General features: G+C 37.1%; 1 non-coding gene across 1 annotated transcript; it reads left to right on the plus strand.

The window, feature by feature from the left end:
* Positions 1-2923: 2923 nt before the first annotated feature.
* Positions 2924-3031, plus strand: LOC123573790 (small nucleolar RNA SNORA5). Its single transcript, XR_006698522.1, has one exon. It is a non-coding gene; the product is annotated as a small nucleolar RNA SNORA5 (small nucleolar RNA).
* Positions 3032-6289: the final 3258 nt, after the last annotated feature.

Below are 6289 nucleotides of genomic sequence, written 5' to 3' on the forward strand. Positions count from 1 at the left end.
GGCTTTAAGTATAAATAACACCTAACATGTACCGAGGGTTTACATCTGTGAAAGTAGACAAGTACATCTGAGAAATCAGCCAAACAACTCAGCATCTGCAATAGACTAAATATTTGTGTCCCCTTCAAACTCACGTGTTAACTCTTCATACACAAGGTAATGGTGTTAGGGGATAGGGCCTTAGGAATTAAATGGGATTAGTGTCCTTCTTATATAAGGGACTTATATAAGGGACTGCTTCCTCCTCCCTTCTGCTGTGTGAAGACCAGTGAGAAGACAGCTGTCTGTGAACCAGCCAGCAGGCCCTCACCAGACATTGACTCTGCTGGCACCTTGATCTTGGACTTCCAGCCCCCAGAACTATGAGAAATAAACCTTTGTTGTTTATAAGTCACCCAGTCTATGGTGTTCTGTTGTATAGCAGCCTGAACAGACTAAGATAGTAACTTTGTTGTTTTGAGTTGCACAACATTAGGCAGGCTGGGTTTGCAACTCTGATACTAAGCATTTATTCTCGCATTGGCTGCTGAATATTCAAGCCTGAGGAAGAAGGCAAGTTGCTTTTTTCTATACTGAAGTTCTGTTCCAATTAAGCTTGACTATGGGAACATAAATACAGTTAATACACAGCCAAGAGACTTAAATAAACGGATTGTAAAATAGTAATAATAGAATTTTACCATACAAATTTTAATATTGTTTTGCTTTTTCTGATTTTCTCCTTTTTTAAAATGGGGCTTTGTGTTTAACATAGTTTGAGTAATTTATTAAAAATAAGTAAGTCTGGGGTCGAGAATAGTACGGTAAAAATTACCTTTCATTGGATCTAGACTTCAATGGACAGATAGCAGTGTGAAAAACAAAATCAAGTCAAAATCTCTCTGGGATAAAATATCCTTCTTTGTAAAATGTAGAGAGCTAGACTAGACCATCTCCAAGGTGCTGTTTAGTACTGAATTCTATGATTTATAATGTGGGATATATATATATATTTGTCAGTTAGGAATTCACCAGAAGTGCTATTATGACTGTTTTGCCTGGACATCTGACATTCCTCAAATGTAACTCACAAGAAGTATCTACATGGCAGTGCTGATTCACTGATTAATATACTGGAGGAGCAGTACTAGAAATGGAACACACTAGACTTTAATTCACAGCTGAAAGTACAAATACAACATCACAGGCAGAGACAATTATGGTTGAGATCCTTAGAAAAACAAACAACAGTTAAAAAACAGTCTGTTAACGCATCAAAGTAGACATTGCTGGGAGAAAAAAATCATATTAGCATATATACACTGGCATCTTAAAAGTGGCTGGAGAGGAGAGAGAATAAAAGAAAAGGAAACATAAAGGGAGACAGAATAGGGTGGGAAGAAAATGGGAAGGAACAAAGCCATGAAGGGAAGGAAGGTACAGGTGGACTTTTTTTGTGACTAAGGGAATGAATGGCTTTTGAATCCATGAATATGATGCTCAACTCTGTCGTGATATATTCCTAATTGTGTGACTTTGGGCAGTTTCTTTTTTTCTCTGAGCCTGAGTTTTCTCATTCATAAAGTGTGTCTAATAATACCTTGTGTCTATTTTCTTACCTCATTGCAATGTTATAAGATGACACAGATAAGCACTTCACTAAGCGCCTGGTCACATTTCTACAGGCTTTAGCTGTTATTAGTATTGTTGTTATTGTTGTTGTGAGGATTAAAATGTAAAATCTATCTGAAGTTCTTAAGCAATTTCTGGCACCTGGTAGGCAGAAAATGGTAGCAAAAAACATTGATTGATAATGTATTAATAATGACCTCTCTTTATTAAGGACTACAACCTGGCAAGGTTGGATTATGACATTCACTTTATGGGTGAAAAAAACTGAGGCATAAAAGTTAACTGACCCACAACCATACTGCTGGGAAAGTATGTGTTCAAAGATACTATTCTGCGTAGCTAGACATGTGAATGTTCTTTTTCCTGCAACATTGCCAGCTAGCACATTTAGCCCGTCGATATTTAATACTTTATTTATTTATAGTCTATAATAACCTTGTGAGGTAAGTATTCTGCTTTTCATCTATAGAACATCCCAGAAGGATGAATGTATTAGTCTGTTCTCACATTGCTATAAAGAAATACCTGAGACTAGGTAATTTACAAAGAAAAGAGGTTTTATGGGCTCATGGTTGCATATACTGTACAGGAAGGAAGATGCTGGCATCTACTTGGCTTCTGGGGAGGCCCTAGGAAACTTACAATCGTTGTGGAAGATGAATGGGAAACAGGCATGTCTTACACAGCCAGAGCAAGAGCAAGAGATATGGTGGGAGGAGGTGCTACACATTTTTAAACAACCAACTCTCACAGTACCAAGGGGGAAACTCACCCTCATGATCCAGTCACCTCCCACCGGGTCCCAACTCCTACATTGGGTATTATAATGCCACGTGAGATTTGGGCAGGGACACAGATCCAAACGATATCAATGATCTATCCATAATTCTGAGATTTCAATGCCTCCTCTCCACATAGGCATGAGTATTACATAAACTATTAAGTATATAATCCTCTGCAGACCAGTATTATTTAATGGAAAAATGATGTGAGCCTAAAAGGAGCTGTGTGTGTGATTTAAAATTTTCTAGTAGCCATATTAAAACAAAGTAAAAAGAAACTAGCGAAATTACTTTTAATAATGCATTTTACTTAACCCAATATAGCCAAAGTATTTTCACTTAATTATATGTTCAGTATAAAAATGACTCACAAGCTACTTTACATTCCTTCTTTTCTTGTGCTTAGTCCTTGCAATTCAGTATGTGTTTTACACTTACAGCATGTGTCAGTCTAGACTAGCCACATTTCAAGTGCTGACAATTCACACGTGGACAGTAGCACCATATTGGATTGTGTAGTTTTAGACCATTGCTTTGTCAATTTCAATGCTTCTCCAGCCTGTGGAAGGCATTGAAGTTGGAAGCCACAGCAAGATTGTCATAGTAAAACAAAAGGAAAAATGTGATCAAAGATTTCACAAATTAATTCTGTCAGTGAAATTTTGAACTGCACTTGCTAACTTATTTTGCCGTTAGAGAAAAAAAAAGTGTTTTATTCACTCAGGACAGGACTTTTGTTCTTTTCTTATTTTTGTAAGTAATTTTTTTAAAGTAGTTAGGATTTCATATGGAACAGAAGTAAATATTTAGAATTCATTTACCAGATATTTAGGGAATACAAAATAGGGAGATGGGAGAACGAGAATTGTGAGGATGTCATCAAAGCCTTTTATCAGCAAAGCTGTCGCTTTATAGAGACGTAATCTGACAGGCACTACGCTGAGTTTGCTTTGGTTGAGAGCTTCCACTTGTAAGGTGATTTTTATGACCTCTACTCAGAAATTCATGAGAAAAGGCAAGAGACTATATCACATGCTTCCTCCTCTTTTATTTACTGGTCACTGGAACCAGATGTCAGAACTCTTAAATTTGGAGATTTTTAGGTCCCATGATGAACTAGATAATAGTTAAATTTGACAGTAAGGACTAAAGAGTTTCAAGAAAATGCTAACCATCTGTCATTCAGAATCCACAGTTATGTAATACTTTACTGGAATGTTTAATAGTTCCAGAGAGCAGCAGTGGTTACCTAACGGCATCTTCCAAAAAACCTGAACAATAACCACTTCCATTTCTATGTTCATAGCTTAAGCAACCAAAATACATGTTTGTGCCTGAATTGTATGTAATAATCTTAGGTGTATACACCCAAATATGTTGGTTCCTTATTTTATATCCTTTGCTTGACTTTTTTTCATCTACACTGTTGCTTTATCAAACTCTCCTTATTTTTATTATAATTCTAGAACAATTAGAAATAGTAGTAATTAAATTGCTGAAATCTGCCTGTGTAAAGTCAAGTAAGAACATTTCAATTCTATCAGTATGGGTGTTAATTATTTTAGGCAAGCTGTCATTTAGGCTTTCTAAAGTGGATTTTGTTCTTGCAGTCAAGAACATTGCTTAGTGCAGAATTAATTAATCATTATAAATATAAAACCTGCAGTATCAGCTCCTATGTTCAGAAAGGTTTCAAGAGGCAAGGTTGAAAGAGTCAACAGGCTGCTAAAGGGAATCTTATCATACGCCCTCACCCCCAATCTGATAAAAGGACAATTAAACTATGTACTTCATCTTTTCATAGGCCCTTACTTCAAGTGTCAGTTCAAAAATTGGAAGTGAATACTTTTTACAACACAAAGGATTTTTTTCCTTTTTTGGAATATCTTCTTTTAAAGAGGTTTTTAAAAGTAAGATTACAAGGAAATGGCTGAAAATTGAAATTTACTTTGGCTAAAGGAAGATTGCAAAGCAAAACAAAACAACAAAACAATTTTATTCTCATAGCGCTATGATGACTAGCGCTGTGATGACTAGAACATATGTTTTCTGTGGACTCTGAATTTTCTCAAATACCCAGTAGCTACTTAAGAAATATTCTATAAAATGGCCATAATAATTGTATTCCTCACAATAAAGCTCACAGTCATTTTGCTACAGGAGGAAAAGCTCACTTTCTGCATCATGTTCTTACTGTTTTTTAAAATAATGGCTCTATGATATTGTTTCATTTCTCTGCCCTATAATGAAAGCGAAATTCTACCAGATTAAACTGGAATGCTTTGACCAAAACACAGAGATCATAACTATACAGGTAAAGAAACACATTGGCATAGTGATCTAGATAACAATATTAACGAACATTAATTAACTGACTATATGATAGCCACTCCAAATGCCTAAATATTATTGCTTAGGATAAATGCTTTGCATGTACTTATCTCATTTGTCTTTACCACTCAGAGGCAAAGGGTGTTCCTCAATATAGAAACATGTGCGTAATTTTTAAATATTACATTGCTAATGTTTCAAAATTTTATAACTGTCTGTTTAGGCCTGACCCAGTGACTGACACCTGTAATCCCAGCACTTTTGGAAGCTGAGTTGAGGACATTGCTTGAGTGCAAGAACTCTAGACAAGCCTGGGCAACATAACAAGATGCTGTCTCTACAAAAATAAAATATTAGCTGGGGATGGTGGGGCACACCTGCAATCCTAGCTACTTGGGAAGCTGACGCAGGAGGGTTGCTTGAGCTCAGGGGTTGGAGGCTACAGTAAGCTACATTTACATCACTGTAATCCATCCAGGGAGACAGAGTGAGACCCTTTCTCAAAAACAACAACAACCCAACTGAACCAAAGCAAAACAATTTTTTTAAAGTATGCTTATTTACAAATACGTGAGCATTTGTTTTTCACAAGGTACTCTCCTAAGAACAAGACAATATGAATCTCAAACTTGAATGTATGCATTATAGCTCAATCATCTTGTCACACTGCAGATTCTAACTCAGTAGGTCTGTGTGGGGCCTGAGATTCTGCATTTCTAACAGCCTCACTGGCGATATCCACGTGACTGGCTTGAGTACCACACTTTGAGAACAAGGGACAGAGTCTACAGCTAGAGCAATTTTGATAATAAACGTCAAAGGACCATGCCATGATTGTTCTGGAAAGCTAATTAGTCACTGCAGCTTTGGGAAACAAGCCAAAGAGTAACTGTTGAGTCAAGCCTTGAGTAATGAGTAAAAGTAAGTGTGTGTTGGGGAGTTGCTTAGTATGTTCTTGCTGGTTAATGAGTTGGTAGAAAAGATGTAGAATGTGTTCATGTTGTAAACCACGTTGGGATATCTACAGGGTGTTTGGCTCTCTCAGAAGAGGATCACCAGGTATCTGTTTGTTTTATTAGCATCCACACCTGTGTCTGATGTGGCCTTTCAGGTGTTCCTTCTTAGATATTTCATCATTAAGTATTTCTCCTAATGTTATCCCTCCCTTAGTACCCCAACCCCCGACAGGCCCCAGTGTGTGATGTTCCCCTCCCTATGTCCATGTGTTCTCATTGTTCAACTCCCACCTATGAGTGAGAACATGCGGTGTTTGGTGTTCTGTTCTTGTGTTAGTCTGTTCTGTTCTTGTGTTAGTTTGCTGAGAATGATGGTTTCCAGCTTCATCCAAGTCCCTTATCCTTTTTTATGGCATAGAATTCCATGGTGTATATGTGTCACATCTTCTTTATCCAGTCTATCATTGATGGGCATTTGGGTTGGTTCCAAGTCTTTGCTGTTGTGAACAGTGCTGCAATAAACATACGTGTGCATGTGTCTTTATAGTAGAATGATTTATAATTCTTTGGGTATATACCCGGTAGTGGGATGGCTGGGTCAAATGGTAT

Source organism: Macaca fascicularis, chromosome 5, assembly GCF_037993035.2.
Source record: "Macaca fascicularis isolate 582-1 chromosome 5, T2T-MFA8v1.1".
Lineage (NCBI taxonomy): Eukaryota > Metazoa > Chordata > Mammalia > Primates > Cercopithecidae > Macaca > Macaca fascicularis.